Source organism: Canis lupus, chromosome 13, assembly GCF_011100685.1.
Source record: "Canis lupus familiaris isolate Mischka breed German Shepherd chromosome 13, alternate assembly UU_Cfam_GSD_1.0, whole genome shotgun sequence".
Lineage (NCBI taxonomy): Eukaryota > Metazoa > Chordata > Mammalia > Carnivora > Canidae > Canis > Canis lupus.
In genome coordinates, this window is record NC_049234.1 from 55,350,224 (window position 1) to 55,373,714 (window position 23,491).

Sequence of the window (23,491 nt, forward strand, 5' to 3'; positions counted from 1 at the left end):
TCTCATTCTCCATTTGATGCACAGCCACTGCCCCATTGTCTCCAACACAATAGCAACTCATATGTGGGGCAAGTCCCTACTTTATTTATTTATTTATTTATTTATTTATTTATTTATTTATTTTAAGTCCCTAATTTTTAAACTCATACCTCTCAATATCAAACAGAAAAGACAGTAGAGTGTTACTGCTGAGTCAGGGGTAAGAGGTTTACATCACAGTGTGATTTAGCAGATAACTGGAAGCTAAATATCAGACTTCTATCAACTTTGTCCATCATTTCTACTCAAGATTGTTCTAGCATCCTACTCTTCTGCAGAAACCTCTCTCTACTGAGTTTTTCTTTGCCCTCAAATACTCAACAAAGGTTAGTTACCTAGTTTTGTTTTCTCCTCCCAAACCCCAAATTATCTTGGTGTAAATTAGGGAGCCTCATGCCTAAAGAGGCTATGTGGTTCCCCAGGAAACACTTGGCAACAACTAGGAGATTAATATTTTTTTTTCTACTAGATAAGTGTCTCATAAAGAATCCCTTATCTACTATTACCAGAGCTCAGCCAAGTGACCAAGGATGGAAAAAAAGCCAAATGTCATCATTCAGAATTACTCCTTGATAGTGTCCTTTTTTAAACAGCTTTTTGAAATATCTTTCACATTCCATTATAAATTACCTATTTAAAGAATGCAGTTCAATGGCTTTTACATAGTCACAGAGTTGTGCATCATTTGACACAAACAATATTAGGATATTTTTTTGTCAACTTGAAAAGAAACTCTAAAACACTTAGTTTTTTGTTTTTTTTTTTTCCCCCCCCCCAATCTCATGTCACCAAAACATAAGCAACCACTAATGTATGTTCTGTCTCTGTAGATTTTCCTAGTCTGGACTTTTCCTATAAATGGTCTTTGGAGTGACTTATTCCATTCAGCATGATGTTCTTGAAGTTTATTCCTGTTGCACCATGTACCAGTACTTCATTCCTTTTTATGCTTTAATATTATTTCATTTGTATGGCTTATCACATTTTGTTTATTCATTTTTCAGTTGAAAGGCATTTAGATTGTTTCTGTTTGTTGGCTATTATGAGTAATGGTGCTATGAATATTTCTGTGTTAGTTTTTGTGTGAATGTATGTCTTTAATTCTCTTGAGTAATACTTAGGAGTTGAATTGCTAGGGTATATGGTAACTCTTTAGTTGACTTCTTAAGGAATTGCCAAACTGTTTCCCATAGTGGCTGTACTATTGTATATTCCCAGAAGCAATATATAAATGGGTTCCAATTTACTCACATCCTTGTTAATACTTGGTGTTTTCTGTTTTTTGTTTGTTTGTTAGATTTATTTTTTAATTTTAGCCATACGAGTGGAGTAAAATGGTATCTATTGTGGTTTTGATTTCCATTTCCCTAATAACTAAAGATTTTGATTATATTTTCATGTGCTTTTTGGTTACTTGCATATCTTCTTTGGAGAAATGTTTACGATTGAAATCCTTTATCCGTTTTCTTTGCTCATTTTTAATTGGACTGTTTATAGCTTATTATTGAGTTCTTTATATATTCTGGATACTAGATTCTTAAATGATATATAATTTCCAAATATTTTCTTCCATTCAGTGGGCTGTCTTTCACTTTATCAAAGGATGATAGCATCCTTTGATGTACATTTTCTATTTTGATGAGATTCAATTTATCATTTTTTTCTTCTGTTGCTTATGATTTTGATATTATATTAGGAAACCATTGCATAATCTTTGCCTGTGAGGATTTATACCTGGGTTTTCTTCTAAGAGTTTTATAGTTTTAGCTTTACATTTAGATATTTGATTGATTTTGAGTTAATTTTTGTATGTATAGGATATAAAGGTCCAACTTCATGATGTTGCATGTGGATATCCAGTTGTCCCAACACCTTTTGTTGAAAAGTCCATTCCTCCCTCCCTTCCCTTTAATGGTTCTGATATCCTTGTTGAAAATTAGTTGCTAGTTGGTCTGGCATTATTCTGGACTCTCAGTTCTATTCCACTGATCTATGTGTTAATCCTTATATCAGTATCACATGTTTTGAGGAATGTAGCTTATAATTGGGAAGTGTGAGTCTTCTTTTTCAAGATTGTTTGACTATTTGGGGCTCCTTGAAATTCCATATGAATAAAATTGTGACTTAGCCTCAACATTTTCAGTAAGGAAATAAGTTCATCTCAGGGAAAAGGCAGTCTAGAAGACATAAGTCCCTTAAGGAAACATAAAACTGTATGTCTGCCAATCAATACATAGGCAAACATAAAGACACATTCACACTCACACCAAAAACACTCATGGCAAACATCAGTAAGTGATAAAAACTCTTTTTCCTAGTTGGTCCATACACAGACTCAAATTCATTCTCAAATTAGCATTCTAATTTGAAAAGAAAATGTATGCATTAGTTGTATAATTTAAACATCTAAAAAATAGTTATTCTGTAGGATTTTTTTTATAATCTTAAAGCAGAGATCACAGGAACCCCCTTGTCCAAGTCATTTAATCTGACATTCAGTAACTATTTACTGAGTATATTATGAGAAAGGTGGTATTTGAGAGTCAAACACAAGAATTTAAAAAATTACATTCATTAGAAAATGAATAAAGTAGGAAGAATGAAAAACCAAGTATCTCAGAAACACAGGATCAAAAACCCATTAGAGGGAAATAGATAATTCTCTGAAACTGGCAAGTGTAAACCTCAGTGGAGTTCCTTGGGACAGCAAAATGGTCCTTCAAGTTGGGTATCAAAGGCAATGTATCCACACTTCTGAATCTTAGCCACTCCCACTTAAAAAACTTAATTTTCTTCTTTTTTTAGATTTTATTTATTATTCATGAGAGACACCAAGAAAGAGGCAGAGACATAGGCAGAAGGAGAAGCAGGTTCCTTGCAGGGAGCCTGATGTGGGACTTGGTCTCCAGACCTCAGAATCATGACCCAAACCAAAGGCAGATGCTCAACCACTGAGCTACCCAGGTGCCCCCCAAAACTTAATTTTCTTTTCATCCATTGCCCTTGTCTTATCAGATTGTTTACAATGTCCTCAGGACATCTATAGCTTCTGCTCTGATCTATAGACATTGTTCTAGGCAGCCTGGTTTTGACTTCCTCAGGTAGGAGGGCTCCAGCTCCAGCACCAGCAGGATCTGCTCCTTTTCATGATCTTAGATGACAGTTCCTTAGAGCATATCATCCAGGGCTGGCTAAGAGCATTCTGTAGCACACAGACCTCCTGGACATTGGACCACCTAAGTCACTGGTGGGAAGTCTCAAATTTGGGGAGGATCATCCAATCCTACAGGCTTCTTTTAACTATTAGAACCTCTATCTGCTCTAGATGTGTCCCATGCTCTGAGAATGGGGTTTCTCTACCTGGTGTCTGTCTCCTGTGCCTGGGAAGAAAGAGAGGGAAGTCGGGTGGCAATGTTACTGATACAGGCTGCCCTTCGCGTGAAAGACCATTACTCAAGAAATGGGTTTTTGATCAGAAGGAATTTGAGCTTTGTTCAGGAGGCTGGCAACCTGAGGAGAAGGTGGACTCTGTCCAAAAGCCAACTCTGAGATTTCTGAATGGTGCAGGGGTTTTTAAAGGGGATTAGAGTAGTAAATCAGCAAAGGGAGTGCAGTGGCCTGCACATTTTTTTTTTTTTTTTTAATTTATGATAAGCACACAGTGAGAGAGAGAGAGAGGCAGAGACACAGGCAGAGGGAGAAGCAGGCTCCATGCACCCGGGAGCCCGACGTGGGATTCGATCCCGGATCTCCAGGACTGCGCCCTGGGCCAAAGGCAGGCGCCAAACCGCTGTGCCACCCAGGGATCCCACAATTTCTTGATCATATGCAGACTCGATGGTGCAAGCCATAAACATTATCTCAGTGCTAAGGGCTTGTGCCAGGGCATCTGGTGTGTTTCATTATGTGCAGGGGTTCTCTGTTCTTTCTGCAAGGGTGGGCAAGTTCTACAGATACACAATGGGGGATCAGTAGAATCATTTGCGTGACCTAGAAAAAAAAAGAAAGGAAGAAAAGCATTTTGCTAAAAATTGCTAGGCTAATCAGAGGGCAAAGGTGGCCTCAGGCTTGCTGTTTTATGTGGCCTGAAAAAGTTCTGGTCCTTCACTCCTCAAGGCCAGTGGTCTGCAAATCTCAAAGAAAGGTAATCAGGCCTCTTACAGATCAAAGGACCTAGGTCAGAAAATAATGAGAATGATAATTTGAAGCAAGCTGACCCCTGTCCAGCTTGCCTCCTGGAATGTTGTTTTTCCCATTCACCAATGCCCCAACTCCAGGAGGGTTGGTAGGCTTCCTGTAGGCAGCAGGCAGTAGGCCTTTCTAGGAATTCAATCAGACCTGGGGGTTGGAGGCTCAGCAGGAATGAAAAAGGGGAAAATTGACAGAGAAAAAACCTTATGGGCCCAACTGCATTGATCCCCCTGTTCCTCATGGCCATGCTCGCCCCAGGGCTGCAGCATGCTCACTGTGCTCCCCTTAGCTGCAGCTTCCCTGGGACACTAGAATTTAAGTTGCTCTGAGGAGCTTCTAATTACTGATAGCCCTCACCTCTCCCATTTGGAGGACATGCCAAGTTTGTTAGCACCTCCTGGCTTTGCTCCACCAGCTGTGGTTGCAACAGTTTGGTCCTGCCCCACCCTCCCAAACCCCAGGGCTCCTCTGACCTCTCTAGGTTTCCCCAAGACAGGGCTATCTTTAAAACATAGAAATGTAGGAAATAGTTTCATGCTTTGGTTTCTAAGTACATGAAAACATGGTTTATCTGTGTGTATGGATCTGCTCATGCTGGATTTTTTGATGGGGAGGTTCAGAAACGACTCCACCCATTTCCTTAATCTGTATGCAATTAATCCTTCCTTGTTGGCACACCAATTAACTTCAGCAGTGCCTTTGCTTTACCTGTGGTGCACCAACTGTGGCAAGTCAAGCTCATTTCTGGATATTTTTGCAAGCATTCTTTTAAATCTCTCATTGTCCTACCCATGGCCCTGAGTGTAGCATGAGCAGTGCAAGAGTCCCACTGGAATGCGGTATCTTCTGGAAAGATAGATATGTCCAGAAGTCCTTGGATAACACAAAGATTCTTGCAAGCAGACTGGACAACTTAGAATATATTATATCCACATATCTCTGAAGATTTGACTTTGATAGGTTTTCTTTTCACTTGTACTATTTTGTTACAAGTACAAATGGAAAACCAGTAGAGGAATTCCACCTCAGAACTGGTGTTTTCAATCAGTTGGTTCTGTGTTGCATTGCTTTTCCTTTTAGAGATAGGGGCTGAAATGAATGGATATTGGTCCCCATGTAAGAAGAGTCCCAGTAGCACTGTCCTCTCCAACTGAGAGTGTTTAAGTCTTGTGTGCAAAAGGTTAGTTGATAACTTCTATCAGGGGCACTGCTATCTGAATGTCATAGATACCAGTTAAAATGGTGACACACTGATGTCCACAGGGGAAGATTCTTTGAATGGATTTAATGTCAGCAGGAACTTTTATACCCAAATTTCTAAAATGTCCTATAGAGTGTTGAACTCTACGGAATCCAGATTTGGGTCAGTAAGGCGACACCCTGATGAACAACCTTAGCTAATGCTTCAAGTGCCAAATTGTTACCACTAAGGATGTTGCTAAGAAGCTCTGCTATTTCTTTCTCTGTTGGACAGAGTCTCAAGATAAACTTTCTTCCTAAATCATTACTAAAATTGTTGGATTTTTCTCCATTTTTTTTCCAAGCTTAGAAACTTCTCTATATTCCGTTTCATAACTTCATATACCAATACATCAGCAGGATCTTGATGTCAATATTCTGAATATTCCTAACTACAGATAGTAGATAAGGAAATAAAGGCCAATTCAATATGTCAATTAAACTACAACAAATTTGACTTGATGGAATTTAAGTTGAAGTTTCAAAGTGCATAATATCCCTTTGACATTGTATAGCAAAATTTCAGTTGTTTAAATTGCCATTCAATGAAGTTAGTGCAACTGTAATGAACTTCATTTTCTCTTCAGATAGGTATCTTAATGAAAAAAATATATATGGACTGTACCAGCTTTTAATATTTTGGAAAGTTTGGAAGTCATATGATCACTAGACATTTGATGAGCGGATATGGATCATTAAATTATTTATCCTTTAAATAAATGAGATTAACACATTACTTTGTCATTCTTGATCTGTTTTATTATAAATTCAAAGAACAGTTAAAATACACAGCTCAGAGGAGAGGAGATAAAAGGACATTATGCAAAGAATTATATAATAACATTTCATTAAGCCATATCATCATAAAATTCATGAATGCATATTCATTTAGATCCAACAGAAAAGGTAAAGTCAGTTTAAATTAAGTGCTATCTCTTAATAGCTATTAAGTGATACTGGGAAATAGTGTTACTGTAATAAAAAGGATCATAAAACAAACTGTATATTAAGAAATTTAACTTGAGCAAATTAGATACAACTAAAATGTTTGGAATAGTAACTCTATTTTATTACTATTTTGTGTGAAAAATATGAATTGTCAGAGTTATTGATATGTTTGGGAGAATATTAATCTTCCTAGTGCAAAGGAACATGATATGACTCAAAGGACACTGGAAAATTATATTTCTGAGAGTTAAATTTCATTGGATAATAAAAGGCTTTGAATATCACGCCTTTGTTGGCAGTAAGGAAGCAAAGACTCATTTCAAAAGTGATTTGAAAAACTCCTTTAAAACCTTGAAAGATAATTTCTGCATATGTGTGGTTCATACATTGAAACAATAAGGGAAATGGACAGGTATGTTTTCTAAAAGAAGAGGGCAGTAGTGTAAATCTGGTAAATCAGGTTAACAAATTCAAGATGATTAAAGATTAATAGTAAATAATGCATGCATTTCTGCCACAGGTGTCATTAATTTATCCAATACTTGAGGATCTACTGTGGTGTCCAAATGGTGTATCTCTTGATCAGATAGGGGGACCCCAAATATGTGGTGACTGATCAGCTGGAAGCCTGTAGCGTAGGAGGTGAAAGAATTCACTTGAAGGACAAAGGAGAGAAAAGTTTATTAAATATACAGCAAGGGAGCTGTGAGCATGACAGCGAAGGAGAGGCTATCTGCAATAAGGCAGTGGGCGGGGGCTGCTTTTAAGGGGGAAGTTGAAGAGGTATGATAATGTGTTGAATCTCCCTTTTTTTGGCAACTGTGCCTAATTCTAAATAGCCCTTTGGACAGTTACTGCTAGGGACATTTTGAGGTGGGTCCCCTGATGGACCTGTCTGTTGTATTCAGTCAGCTGGGCTCTGTGAACCCTTTCCACATTCCATTGCTCAAATCTGTTTGCCTAAACGCAGCCTCTACATCTACTTTACTTCAGAAAATGTACTATGCATTGGAGATACAATGAGGAAACAGCATTCCCCTTCTTCCAGATTTGCTCACATAGAAGAAAATAAATATAATATCCTGATTGATATTGTGTAAACATTGGGAAATGTTTTAATGGAATAGCTATCTATAAGTATTATACTTGAATAGCTTTCTTGTGTAATTAAATAATGATAACTAATAGGGCTAAAAATACAGAATTTCCCAGGAACCAGAGTGGCCATTTGCAGTATAGTCTTTTCCTAGAAATGTAAATGACTTGGAAAGTCTAGTTATCCTATAATAGAGAAGCATTTGTACATCCTAAAATAATTAACATTAATTAATTAATTAATTAATTAATAAAACGCTGGCTCTCTAGTGGTGCAAGAGTGAGAAGATACTTCAAATAATAACAACTAATAATAATAATAATAACTCAATCATTAAAGATTCTATACAAAGGTCATTCCCAAACTATTTGATCCTTTTTTTTTTTTTTCCAAACTATTTGATCTTGGGAACTCCTTACAATCTTAGAAGATATTGAGGGTCCAAAGAATTATTTTAAAAAAAAGATTATGTATTTGAGAGAGAGAGAAAACTCATGTGCTGGTGTGGGGGCAGAGCAGAGGGAGAGAAACTTAAGCAGATTCCTCGCCAAGCCCAGAGTCCAATGCAGGGCTCCATCTCACAACCTCTGAGATCACAACCTGAGCCAAAACCAAGAGCTGGACACTGAACCGACTGAGACACCCAGGCACTCTAATAGTCCAAATAATTTTTATTCATATGTTAGATCTGTTAAAGTTTGTATTAGGAGTTAACTGAAAAATTATTATTCCCCTTAAAATACTAATGAACTCATTGCATAAATAGCAGTTTATTGAAATAATTATACTTTCCAAAGCAAAAAAAAAAAAAATGAAAAGAGTGACATTGTTTTACATTTCAGCAAATTACTTAAATAAAATTTCCTAAATTTCCAGCTGACTTAAAGAAAGCAGCTGAATTCCTATGTCTTGCCTTGGCTCTGTGCCTATTACACTCATCTTTTAGCTTTTTAAGAAATCCACAGTTCCCATAAGAGAAAATGTGAGTGAAAAAGAATTATCATAACACTACTTTTGACCTCTGAAGCCCCTGAAAGGTTCTCTGGAGTTCAATTTGAGAGTCATTAATATATCTTATAATAACACTATGAAAGGGAACATTGACTTCAGGAAGATTGGTTAACTGTTTTGTAGCCTTGATAGATCCAGAAAAGATGACTATATTTAGAACTAGTCAATACCAGTTGATTTCTTTGACTATCTCTTACTACTTGTCATTATAATTCCAGAATTCCATGCTTAATATTGACAAGTATTTCTTTTACTGTCTGAAGCAAGAGCATTATTCATTACCTTATCCAGGAATCCTCTTCAGGAACCTTCCCTGCATTGATGGACATGGTTAAATATAATTTGATCACCACACTATAGCCTATTTTCTACTTATAGAGGTAATTAAGATTATAATGACAGGATTTGAGGCTTAGCAAAATGACTAGCTGAACTATAAATCTGCCCTAAATTTCTTACAGCTCTCAGTATATAGTAAGTAAAGATTTTGCAAAAAGCATTCTTTAATATATACTCTCCAAAAAGCAATTTTGCATTAAAACCCCCACAGCACCACTTAATTTATTAATTAAAAATGAAATAAATAACTCTTAAAACTCTTGACCCTAATTTTTACAGAATTATTCATAAAAATTATGGGCCATATTGGTATATAATATAGTTTTCTATCATTCATTTAGTTATTTTTCAACTATGCTAATTAATTATTAGTTTTCTTAATAAATTTTGAATGTATTTTATCTCAGCATTATTTGTTTTTATTTTTATTGCATATGCCTACTAGGTCCTACTAGTATAAATTAGTTTTATTAACCATATCATTTAACTAGCAAAAGATCAATCCATTAACCAAGACTAAAAACTCAAGAATGAAGTAGGATTTCATACTGTACCAATTGTAATAAGTTAAAATATTTAGCTGACCAAGTGCAATTGCTGTTTACATTTTGATAAAAGTATTTTTCAATCATGTGAATCAGAAAGATATTTGACATCTCCAGACTCATATGGTTGAATATTTGAAACAAATTATTCTTAAAAACAATAATATGAATAAAAGCTTCTTAACAATATGTGGGGACAATTAAGCCTATTTTAAATAATTTCATTAATAATATAAGATGACTTCTGTTCATTCCTTCCCTACTACATCATTAAATATTATTGAGTTAGGTCCTGACATTTTATTCAGAATTATGTTTCTGGCATTTAAGTATTCAGCTCTAAATGTTAAGGATGTCAATTATATAAGCATCCATCTTTTTCACTGTGGTCTCCTATCAAACATTAATAGTAGAAGCGTTAATTCATTTTGAGTAGTCTCAAATATCTGCCCTGAAGAAGGTTGATACTCTACAAGTGCTCTGACAACCTCTAGTAAGTAATTACTCTTAAAAATATCTCAGTAAATTCAACTCACTCCTAAAGGCATTTTAAATTATATGTCGTTAAAATGTAATGCTTTCTCAGATGACAAGGTCATGCCAAAAACGAAAACTACACTCTTTTTTAATGAGACATACCCACTCCAATAAAAATGTTACAACTTACGCTTCAAATCAGGAAAGGTAAGTCATGCTACATTGAAAGACATGTAGTAATCAAGGTAAATTGCTATAAACACAAACAATAAATCAATACTGTGGTATCACTCTATGTGAGAAGATGGTCCATTTGTGTGAGGAGTAAGATACTGCACATTTTTATATAATTTGGGACAAAAATATATTCACAAAATATGTTGTTAACGGTCCCTCCTGACACCGACTATTTCCTTTGTCTCTTTGGATGGATATTTTCAAAGTGAATAAGGAAAGGTTTGAAGTCTAGGCAGGGAGAGAGAGAGGAGGCCCTGACTCCTCTGAGGAGGCTCTAGGTTCAGGCAGGGGGCTCTGTGATCAGGCTCACAGAAATCCCAGGTGAGGAGATGTTGAGGCTGACAAAACCAGATATAAGGGAACAAAGCAGACCACTTGGCCCTAGATGTTAGGGAGTATATTTTTTGGGCAGCTACTTTGCAATCACAGAAAATGACCAAACTTCAAAGAAGTAAGCCATTAAAGATGTTATGAATAGTAGTAGTCCTTGCTCAAACCAAGCCAGCACAAGAATCTCAAGGCCACAAGCTTCTGGGTCAGTTCTCAGCGAAAGACTGCCAGGAAAAGCCTGCAGTGGCAACCCATTCCAGACTCCTCTCATTCTAGGAAGCCTTTTTTCTTTCCTTTCTGCTCTCACTTACACTTAATAAACTTTCACTTACCTTCACTCCTTTGTGTCTGTGAAATTCATTCTTCATCTCTATGAGACAAGAACCCTGAAATCCTGCAAGAAAAGTCGAAAGCTGGAAGTTACATGAAATTTTACCTTCATCTTTAAATAAGTATAACAATGAAGAGATGCCTTACAAGGCAAACTGGTCCCCCGTTATATACTTTAACTCCTCATGGCACAAGAATAAATATATAAGGATCTAGAAAAAATGTAAATGTAAAACCCAAAAGGAATTATGAGAAACAGTAATCTAATTTTATTCTTACCCTATAGGATAGAAACATTTTTCTTAATAAAACTATTTTGATAATCTGAGAATAATTATAGATGAAATATATTTTCTATGTTGTGACAGTCAGGATATTGATGAAATAGAATTTGTCATCTCTCTCAATTCAATCCACTAAGAAAACTAAATGTAATCATGTCAATGGAAGCTACAACTTATAATAATGATTTACTTCTAGGAGAAGTTGATTTTGGATACACACACACACACACACATATCTGGTTATAGTAAACACAAAGAAAATATATACACAAAATTATTTTGTAAAGATTTTATCTATTTATTCATGAGAGACACAGGCAGAAGGAGAAGCAGGCTCCATGCAGGGAGCCCAACACAGGACTTGATCCCGGGTCTCCAGGATCACGCCCTGGGCTGCAGGCGGAGCTAAACCACTGAACTACCCAGGCCGCCTTCAAGAAACTTTTCTTTTCTTTTTTTTTTTTTTTCCCAAGAAACTTTTATTAATGAGCTTAGAATATTAACAAATACCCTAGATCAGATATCCTACTCATAATGAATCATTGACATATTTCCACTTAAAATCAGAACAAGATAAGGAAGGCCATTATAGCCCACTTATGCCCGGCAGTGTATTGGTGACAATAAAAAAATAAAGTAAGAAAATTATAATGAATAGCAGGCATTAGTATTCATAGGCAAGAAATAAATTAATTACTGGTTATTGATAAAATGATTGTGAATAGAAGAAGTATAAAATTATCTAGAATAAACAGTAAGTCAATAAGTGAATCTAGCAAGATCACAGATGTCAAATCAATACAGATCCATCTATTTATTTCCTATATATTGGCAATGAAAAATTTTTAAAAAATGAAATAAAATATACTTTAGGGGAACTTTAAAAAACACATCTAATTCCTAGCGAAAAAATATATATATATTCATATAGCAAAAGATGTGCAAAACTTTAATAACAAAAAGCACACAACATTGCTTAGGAAAATGAAAATTGTTTTAAACAAATATAAATATGTGATTTTCATAGATTGGAACACAGTCTTATAAAGAAGGGTTTCTGAACCATGGCACCATTGATATTTTGGTTTGAATATTTTATTTTGTTGGGAGGTGCCACATTGTTCACTGCAGGATATTAAGCAGTATTCTTGGTTTCAATCTCACTAGGTGCACCCCAGTTCTGACCATCAAAGAGATCTCTAGTTATTGACAAAGATCCTTTGGGGACCAAATACCTCCAATGGAAAACTACTGTTGTAAAGATTTCAATTATCTTGCATTGATTTATAGACTCAGTGCAATCTTGATCAAGATCCCATGTGTATTAGTGTGTGTCTATAAATTCGTAATCCAATTCTAAATTTTGTTTGAAAAGAAAGGCAACACTGGAAGCTTGCAGTACCAGATATCAATACATGTTATAAAGTTTAAGCAATTAACACTCAAATTTTGTCTGAAGGTAAATAGATCAACTAAAAGAATAGTATTCGGTGTCCAGAGAGATATCCACATATGTATGGTCATCTGACTTGTGATAAAAGTGATATAAATCTTGAAAATGAAAAAGGATGTTCTCTCTGAAAAATTATTATGAATAATGGAATGTCCATAAAAAAAGAGAAAAAAATGAGGGATGCCTGGATGGCTCAGCAGTTGAGCGTCTGCCTTCAGCTCAGTCATGATCCTGGGATTCAGTCCTACATCAGGGTCCCTGCATGGAGCCTGCTTCTCCCTCTGCCTGTGTCTTTGCCTCTCTCTCTTTGTCTCTCATGAATAAATAAATAAATTCTTTTAAAAAAAATGAAAAAAAAATAAATGGTAGGATAGCAAAATCACTTTCAGATATTCTGTATATCTAAGTATGAAAGGCAAATCAATAAAAATCATAGGAGAAATATGAGATTATTATTATTTTTTTATTTTTATTTATTTATGATAGTCAGAGAGAGAGAGAGAGAGAGGCAGAGACACAGGCAGAGGGAGAAGCAGGCTCCATGCACCGGGAGCTCGACGTGGGATTCAATCCCGGGTCTCCAGGATCGCGCCCTGGGCCAAAGGCAGGTGCGAAACCGCTGAGCCACCCAGGGATCCCCGACAAAGAGTTTTTTAAAGATCTTATTTATTTATCCATGGAAGACACACACACACACACACACACACAGCACACAGAGAGAGAGAGAGAGAGACAGGCAGAGGGAGAAGCAGGCTCCCTGAAAGGAGCCTGACGTGGGACTCAATCCTGTGTCTCCAGAATCACACCCTGGGCTGAAGGCAGCACTAAACCACTGAGGCACCCAGGCTGCCCTAGACAAAGATTTCTTAAGAAGGACGGAGGTAGAGAATAATAAATGTGCCTATACTAAAATTAAGAAATGTCTTTATCAAAAGACATTAAGAGAATGAAAGACTCAACTCAAATGTGCATCCAACAAAAATTCATATCTAGAATACAAAAAGCAAAAGAGACAACTCAATAGGAAAAAAAAATAGTCACTTCACAAAAATTTATTCAATTATCCAATAAACATATGAAACAGTACTCAATATGATTACTCATCAGGAAAATGCAAGTCATAATCAAAATGCAGCACTGTGAGAATGACTAAAATTTTTTAAAAAGACAAAAACATTCGAATATTGGTTAGAATGTGGAAAAAAGGAATGGTCATGCACCTTTGGTGAAAGTGTAATTTTTATAATTATTTTAAAAAAACTTCTTGGTAGCTTCTATTTTTATAATTAATTTTAATATTTTAATTTTATATTTAACTAAGTTAAATATAAGTAATATATTCTTAATAACTCCTAACATGACAACAAGAATGAACAAACTACATACACATGTAACAACATGGATGAAACCCAACATATACTCTGAAAAAAAAAGAGAATTAGATACATTAAGTAAAAGCCATATGCTTTTTTTTTCCCTGAAGGTTTTACTTATTTATTCATGAGAGACATAGAAAGAGACAGAGACACAGGCAGAAGGAGAAGCAGACTCCTCATGGGGAGCCTGATGTGGGACTCCATCCCAGGACCCCGGAATCACACCCTCAGCCAAAGGCAGATGTTCAACCTGAGCCACCCAGGCTTCCTGCCACATGCTTTTTTTGTGGTAAAGTTCAAAAGACAAGTAAAATAAAGTTTTGTGTTAAGTCAGTGGAGTGGGTACCCTTTTGGAGTAAGTGGTGACTGGGATGGATATTCAGAGTACTTTTGGTATGATACTCTTATTCTTGGTTTGGGTGCTGGTTGTACAGATACATGCAATCAATTTGGGCTCTTGTGATTTATGCATTTCCTTATAAAGGATCTATAAGCAAGCTCATAAAATATGAAATACATAGAGATTGGGAAATTAAATAACTTAATGTACACTTATTAAATTGGGAAAAGTGATAAAAATGGATCTAGCCAGAAATCCATTTATCTTGTTTTGCTAGTGCTTGATGGTAGAATTGAACAGCCACACAACAGGAACTACAAAACTGTTCTTATGTTATAGTTTGTGTGTAAAACAGTGTATTTTCTTTATATTATTATTTTAATGATAGCAAGATTTTTCTAGAGACCACTAGAATCTCTTCAGAAATGACAAACAGAATTGTGACAACATATGAATCTGGATAAGAAATTATTTTTTATTTATCTATCATTTGAACCAATGTAGAGTGCAAAATATCTCAATCTGAATCCTAAACTAGAGATTTATTTTGCCTCTGAAGCACTCATTATAGATGTTATTGGATGTGATATTACATTGAACTAATATCTTAAATCTGGGAAATTTAACATGTGAGAGCCATCAGGAACATTTTTTTAGATTATATATTTATTAGCTAAATATTATATTAAGAAATAGAGATGACTTTGTTAACAAACAGTGTTCATAAAGGACTGATGAGAAATTATTTCAAGGAAATATGAAAATTATTTTATAGAGTTAATATAAAAGTTAATGACACTGAGTTATCTATTATTTAATACATAGGTAATCTTTGGAGAGCTAATATTAATGCTATTTTTTATTCTTTATTAGTTAATGCATTTATTATGTCGAATCTATTAAATAATATGCTCATTAGATTTTTTTTTATTGTGGTAAAGTAACATAGCATAAACTACCATTTTAAGAAGTGAAAGCAGGAACTCACATATTTTTTATGTGTTCAGCAGCATTATTCATAATAGCTAAAAGGTGCAATCTAAGTGCCCAATGATGAATGAATGAGTGAATGAATGAATGAACAAAAAATGTGGAATATATACACAATGGGATATTGTTCAGTTACAAAAGGGAAGGACATTTTGAGGCTTACTACAGCATGGATTAGTTTGGAAGACAAAATGCTACTTTCTGACACACTATACTTCACAAAAGAACAAATATTGTATGATACCATTTATATGAGGTTTCTGAAATAGTGAAATTTATAGAGACAAAAATTGGAATGGTCACTTCCAATAACTAGAAATTATTTTTAAGTATCTTAAAACTATTTTAATAAACTTAAAATAGTAAAAATGGTAAATTTTATAATATGTATGTTTTACCACAATAAAAAAATAACATGACTATTTTTAGGTATTTAAAGTATTTGGTTCTGTGGAATTAAGTATATTCACTTAGTTATGTAACAATCACTACCACTAATCTCCAAGACTTTTCATTTCCCAAAATGAGACTCTGTAACTATAAAAAGTAACTAACTCCCTACTCCCCATCCCTCCAGTCTCTGACAATCACCTGAGAGATATTATTGACACTTATTTTATTCTATTTATCTGCATTTGTCTATCCATTCATCATCTTCTATAATCTATGGTCTATTCCTGTATTCATCTTTCCACCCAACATCTATTCATCTCTGTTCAATACCAGAAAACATTATTACACTGTGAGTATTTATTTTTTTTTCCTTTTCATTCCTTCAGTTAAGACTCCTCAGAAGATAATCTGTTTCTATATTTTGCTTTTACTTCTTTTCCTATGATATGCCTACATGATACTTTTATTTTGTTAAATATTTTATCCTGGGTTTTATTTGTTCATATTCATAATTTTTGCATGACGTGTTTATTTCTTTTTGGAAAGTTTTTCAAAAGATTTTATTTATTTATCCATGAGAGACACAGAGAAAGAGAGGCAGAGACACAGGGAGAGGGAGAAGCAGGCTCCATGCAGGGAGGCCAATGTGGGACTTGATCCCGGAACCCCGGGATCAGGCCCTGAGCCAAAGGCAGATGCTAAACCACTGAATCACCCAGGCATTCCTCTTTTTGGAAAATTTAAGCCATTATTTTTTCAAATGTTGGTTCTTCCTCATTCTTTTTACTCTTTCTGGAACTCCAATTTCAGATGTTAGATCTTCTTTCTCTTCAATATTTCTATCTTCATACTTTTCATGGTTTAATACATATAATTTCTTCTGGGCTATTTTCTAGTTCATGAATTCACTTTTCAGCAATGTCTAATCTATATACTGAATTATTAATGTTAATCAAGTTTTGCATTTTTCATTTTTACATTCACTTTGTAATTGACATAAATATTTTATAGAGTCCTGATACTGTTATTAACATGTATTTAATATTCTTAAACATACTGGATTATAAATTATATTTTTGTTAATATGTCATATTAACATAATTATATGTCTTGCTGGTCTATTGTTTTTTTTTTTGCTGTTGGTTATTTTCATATGTCTCATATCCTAATATACCTATTTTTTCATACATAAAATATTTTCTGTTTGTAAAACTATCTGGAGGCTTTGGAAGATGCTATCTTCCTTCGTCAAGTTTGGGAAATGTGATGTCTGAAATCACATTAATCCTTTTTTGTGGTACTAACTTGATTCAAAGCTATACTGAAGTCCCTACTAAGTATAGTCTATTTTCATTTAACCCTTACTCTTGGAGTACAACTCTACAAGGTCCCAAACCAAACAAGGTCATTTGCCAGCACATACCCTCAATCTTCAGTGGTTCCTAGATTCTGATGCCAGGGATGCCTGGGTGGTTTAGCGGTTGAGCATCTGTCTTTGGCTCAGGATGCAATCCCGGGGTCCAGGATAGAGTCCCACATTAGGCTCCCTGCAAGGAGCCTGCTTCTCCCTCTGTGTGTCTGCTTCTCTCTCTCTTTCTGTGTGTCTCTCATGAATAAATAAATAAAATCTTAAAAAAAAGAATACAAATAAAACACACCTACTTACAAGAATCAGTTGCAAATATATGCATATTTATATATAGATATATACATAGGCATATGCACTAATATGAATGTAAATAAATACATAGAAAATGTGTATGTCTTTGCAACATTGTACCACACATGTAAATAGTATGTGTGCATAAATGTTTTTACTGTTCTAAATTTCTACTCGTTTTGTATATTTGAGGTTCTGTTAAAAGGAATATAAACAAGAAAAATAGGATGATCAATAAATTGAGATAAATCTAATGACAAAGTCAATGTTGAAAGTATTATCAGGATGTTTTGCAGAATACATGTTGCATTAAAATTCACACACTATGTTTTTTGCTTGAAAACCTAAACATGAATGTTCTGCCATGGAAAACAACATAATTCTTACACATATATGTTTTCAGGATTTTCCGTTCTTATACGAAGCAATTACTTTAAAATCTGCAGTTAAAATATGACTGGAGTAGTTACAAATAATTGTCTTAAACTCATTTTTGCTTCCATTTAATCCTTAGGATTGAATGATAAAAGTATGCTTAGTGAAGAAGCACTAAGTATGTACTTTGTACAGGCATTTAAATTACTCTGACTTCTCATTCATCAACATTTCTAAGCAAGATGATTTATGCAGAATATTTTGAATTATAATAACACAGACTTAAGAATTCCAGGTAATAGTATGTCCTCTAATTATAACACCTCTTTAAATATCCAACCAATTTCTCCCTCTTTTATTTTATTTTTTATAATAAATTTATTTTTTATTGGTGTTCAATTTGCCAACTTACAGAATAACACCCAGTGCTCATCCCGTCAAGTGCCCCCTCAGTGCCTGTCATGCATTCACCCCCACCCCCCGCCCTCCTCCCCTTCCACCACCCCTAGTTCATTTCCCAGAGTTAGGAGTCTTTATGTTCTGTCTCCCTTTCTGATTTTCCCACACACTTCTTCTCCCTTCCCTTATATTCCCTTTCACTATTATTTATATTCCCCAAATGAATGAGAACATATAATGTTTGTCCTTCTCCGATTGACTTACTTACTTCACTCAGTTGGAACCCTCCAGTTCCATCCACGTTGAAGCAAATGGACTATTGGGACTTCATCAAGATAAGAAGCTTTTGCACAGCAAAGGATACAGTCAACAAAACTAAAAGACAACCTACAGAATGGGAGAAGATATTTGCAAATGACCTATCAGATAAAGGGCTAGTTTCCAAGATCTATAAAGAACTTCTTAAACTCAACACCAAAGAAACAAACAATCCAATCATGAAATGGGCAAAAGACATGAAGAGAAATCTCACAGAGGAAGACATAGACATTGGCCAACATGCACATGAGAAAATGCTCCACATCACTTGCCATCAGGGAAATACAAATCAAAACCACAATGAGATACCACCTCACCCCAGTGAGAATGGGGAAAATTAACAAGGCAGGAAACCACAAATGTTGGAGGATGCGGAGAAAAGGGACCCCTCTTACACTGTTGGTGGGAATGTGAACTGGTGCAGCCACTCTGGAAAACTGTATGGAGGTTCCTCAATTTCTCCCTCTTTTAGTTGGGAATGGGTTTACACATTTAAGAAGTCATCCTGATAACATTAATATAAAATCTGGATTATACAATGTCATAAAATCATGGTGCTAAGGATAAGGCTCTCCAAGAATTAATTTTAGCCTAAAGAATTATACGCATAATGATAATACATGGATTGAATTTTTGTCATATCTAATTAAAAAAAAGCATTCTAGAAAAATAATATACCATATTTTAAAATCTGTGTCAAAATCTTCTTTTATAAGATTTTATTTATTCATTAATGAGAGAAACAGAGAGAGAGGCAGAGACACATGCAGAGGGAGAAGCAGTCTCCCCTCAAGGAGTCTGGTGCGTGACTTGATCCCAGGACCCTGGGATCATGACCTTAGCCAAAGGCTCAACCACTGACCCACTCAAATGCCCTTGTGTCAAAATCTTTAAACATACACAAATAAATTAAAATGTGTAGTGACTTTAGAAGGAAATGCTTACATTTCAAATAATTATTATTGTTTAATCCTTAATACCCTTTTTATTTGCCTATCTATCCCATAATCATTCATAATTTAATTTTAATTTTAATGCTTCTTAAAATAGTATCTGAAAACCAATGACAATTTATATCGTGGGATTTTATAATATATTAAATACTTATTCCTTTTGACATAGATTTTAGAATAGAAAGTCTTGGTTTCAAGTGCCTTCTTGTAAATTGTGTGCTATTCAATTTAAGGGTGGTAATTTCATTTCTTGAGCTTCATGTTCTTTAACTTAAAAAAGGAAATAATAATAATAATAATAAATTCCAAATAATATGGATACTAGGTGAATTTGTTGAGAAATAGCTTGGTGGTTGGCAGAGAAACAGCATTCAAAAAATGATTTATAACCATTATTAAGAATGATTACCAGAAATGCACTCAAACTTAGATTATTCTAAAGAGAATACTTTTACAATAAAAGTTTGTATTAGTCTAATGATTTGGCAAGAATTAAATCTAATTTCAAAATGAAGTTATGTTCATTATTAAACCTTACCTATTATTATCTATCTCAAAGATAAATACACAGGTTTTAAAAAGCCCAGATTATTTTTTATATTCTTTCTTCTAAATGATAGTTTTAACTGAGTTGGTGATATCTGAGAAAGTTCATGCAAATCATAGATAGATATATGACAATGTTATGTTTTTCTTTGTATTTGTACTCTTAAATCAAATCTTCTTGATCTTCCATGGTCTAACTTTTGATACGTGAACCAAAACAAACTTTTTCAGAAGGGATTTTTATGCAGATATAGTGTCTTTACCAGTTTATAGAGGGCACCTTTTACAGCATGAATATTATTTTGAATAGTTATTTCAGAAATGTGAGAAGAAATCCAACCTAATACAATGTCAATTATAAGAAATAACATGCTCAATGTCTCCTACCCCATGCTTAACCTAACTGCCCCACCATTCTGTCTCCATAAGTAATGCAACTTAGCCAGAATCTAAGAGTTTCTCCATAAGTGTAGATTGAAGGGGACAAAAATATCATATTGAATGTCTTATGATTTTACCATCTCATTCATTTTGTTACTGATTTGGTAGTATCATATTTTCCCTGTAAATTTAACCATATTTTTACTGGAATGTTTTTATTTATTTAAAAAATATCACTTTCATCTTGGTAATAACTAATACAAAGAAAGTCCAGTAAATGAACTCCCTGCATACTCACCAAAAAATCAAAACAAACAAACAACCACCACAACAATAGTGAACCATATTTAAGAATATAAATCAAGTGCAACTTAAATGCTCCATATTTTTAGAGTTACCTGGACTCAAGGTTATATAGAAGGGATGCAGAGGGGCACTGTGATTAACCAGGAGTGGGGAAGCATGCTTCTCCAGGCCAGGGAAATAATATAGATCCATATCCATAATTGCCATCAACACGTCACCTGCTATAGGACATTTGAAAATCAGTAATCTCTTTGACTCTTGTTTGTGTCTTAAACAAAATTAAAGTAATAATGAAATTAAAGAATGTTCCAGGGAAGGATCCAATAAGGTAATCTAAAACTATTTGCATATTGTAAAAATAAGAAATGTTATAAGGTTTCTATGTATTGCATTATATGATGTTTAGTCTGATCAATGGCATGCAATAGTTCATTAATTATTGTTTATCTGTTAATCCACTTGTTCATCTCCTCCATTTGGATATAAAGGTCATGAGACACATACCAGTATTGTTCACTATCTTATTTCTAGCATCTGGGAACAAGTCTCACATCAATGAGGTTCAGAGATTGACAGAAGGATAGGAACATGGCTATTAGACTAAAAGAGCAAAATGATGGGAACCGGATGACAGTTGTAGCATTGAAAATGAAAATGAGTTGAAAGACATTATTAATGTTTTGAGGTAAGATGATTAAACCAAAAGAAAAATATGGTCACTGATGATATTAATGTTAAAATAGAAGCATGAGACCAAAAAAATAAATGGCTTCAGTGATGTGAGAAATATTTGAAACATAGACATAAATAGAAAAGATTAGAGGGAAGCACTTTGGAATGATATGAAATAGAGTGTTAGGTTTACATTAATTTAGGACATAATTAAAGGAAAAGTTTTGTAAGAGGTGATTAAAAAATTGATTTCATGTCAAGATTATGAACCGAGAGAAGGGAAATAAGGGTGCCAAAATATAATAAAATGGAAGAATGGTAGGTATGGCTGTAAAAGTGAGCAAAGAGCTAACCATTTAAAATCCTGTAGGGTAGTTTAAGCATTTTAGAATATCTTCTAAGAGCAACTACAGGACTCTCTGGGGTATTTTAAGAAAGAAGTTAAAAGACATGTTTTATAGTTTTATATATTTTTTGAGAATTACTCCCAGTACAATAAGTGAGATTTTTTTTTTAAAGATTTTATTTATTTATTCATGATAGTTACACAGAGAGAGAGAGAGGCAGAGACACAGGCAGAGGGAGAAGCAGGCTCCATGCAGGGAGCCTGACTTGGGATTCGATCCCGGGTCTCCAGGATCGCGCCCCGGGCCAAAGGCAGGCGCCAAACCGCTGTGCCACCCAGGGATCCCATTAAGTGAGAATTGATATGTGTAGACTGGTAGGACAATATTTATTTGGCATAGGCAATGAAAGATGCAATCTTGATACATTGTTAGCAGTTAACAAGGAAAAAAAATGTGGTTGATTCAAGAGAAATTTAAGAAGTCTAAATGTGAATTGTATGTAGAGTTTATATAAAAGAAATCATATAAAGAATCTTTTGCTTTTAAGTCTGAGCAAAAATATTGTACTGTTATGAACATTGGTTTTCACTGAAAATATTATGAGAGCAATGGTGGCAGGGATGCCTGGGTGGCTCAGCTGTTGAGCATCTGTCTTCAGCTCAGGGTGTGATCCCGGAGTCCCGGGATCGAGTCTCACATTGGGCTCACTGCATGGAGCCTGCTTCTCCCTTTGCCTGTGTCTCTGTCTCTGTCTCTGTCTCTGTCTCTGTCTCTGTCTCTCTCTCTGTGTGTCTCTCAATAAATAAATAAAAACTTAAAAAAAAGAACAATGGTAACAGAAGCACTCTTTGGGGACACATTTTTATAAGGTATTTGTAAGACATTCAATTGGAGAATTAGTTATGCAGTAATTATATAGATTTGAAGTTCAAAAGTGTGGTCTCTTTGGCAATAAACATATATGAAGATTTCAGTATTAGATGGTAATTGAAGAAATCAAAAAGTGGAGGAATTTGCATAAAATTTTACTGTTATGCTTTGGTGATTAGACAACCTAAAAATTTCATATTTTAATATTTAAAGGTAACTTCAGATATTGATAAATTCAATATATAGTAATTCCCCTTATCTGCAGTGGATACATTACAAAATCACCAGGGGATGCCTGAAATCACAGATAGTAGTGAACCTTATATAGCCTATGTTTTTTTTTTTTTCCTATACACACATAGCAATGATAAAGTTTAATTTATAGATCAGACACAGTGAGAGATTAACAACCATAACTAATAATAAATTAGAGTGATTATAACATTGTACTGTAATAAAAGTGATGTGAATGTGGTCTCTTTCTCCTAAAATATCTTATTGTATTGCACCTACCTTTTTTCTTGTGATGATGTGAGAAGATTAACTGCCAATTGATGGGATGAAGTGAGGAGAATGACATGCCACCTTAGACTGTTACCTACCTTCCGACAATATGTCAGAAGAAAGATCATCTGCTTCTGGAGAGCAGTTGACCGTGAGTATCGGAAACTATGGAAAGAGAAGCCGTGGATAAGGAGAAGCTACTGTATTAACATCTTCATTAACAAAATGAAAAGTGACATTTGAAGTTTCATTAGTGCCTGTTTTTCTTGAGATGGTCATATTATGAAAGATACAAAGTTAGTTTATTTTTTGGAATGCTTTTGAAGATGTTACATAAGAGTAAATACTTTTAAGATGCATGTCCCGTATTAAAAAGTGGTTCCGTTCTGCATAATTGGAGATTTTGTAGAGCAATGACTTTGCACATTATTAATGCTAAGATTGCAAGAACTTTTGAATATGAAGATAAATAACCACAACTGTGAGGACATTAATATGCATCAAACATTCCAACAATACATCTCACTGAAACATGATTAATC

At 34.6% G+C, this 23,491-nt stretch overlaps 1 pseudogene; it reads right to left on the reverse strand.

The window, feature by feature from the left end:
• Positions 1-4,583: 4,583 nt before the first annotated feature.
• Positions 4,584-23,025, reverse strand: LOC119876912 (annotated as a pseudogene).
• Between the last annotated feature and the right edge of the window lie 466 nt (positions 23,026-23,491).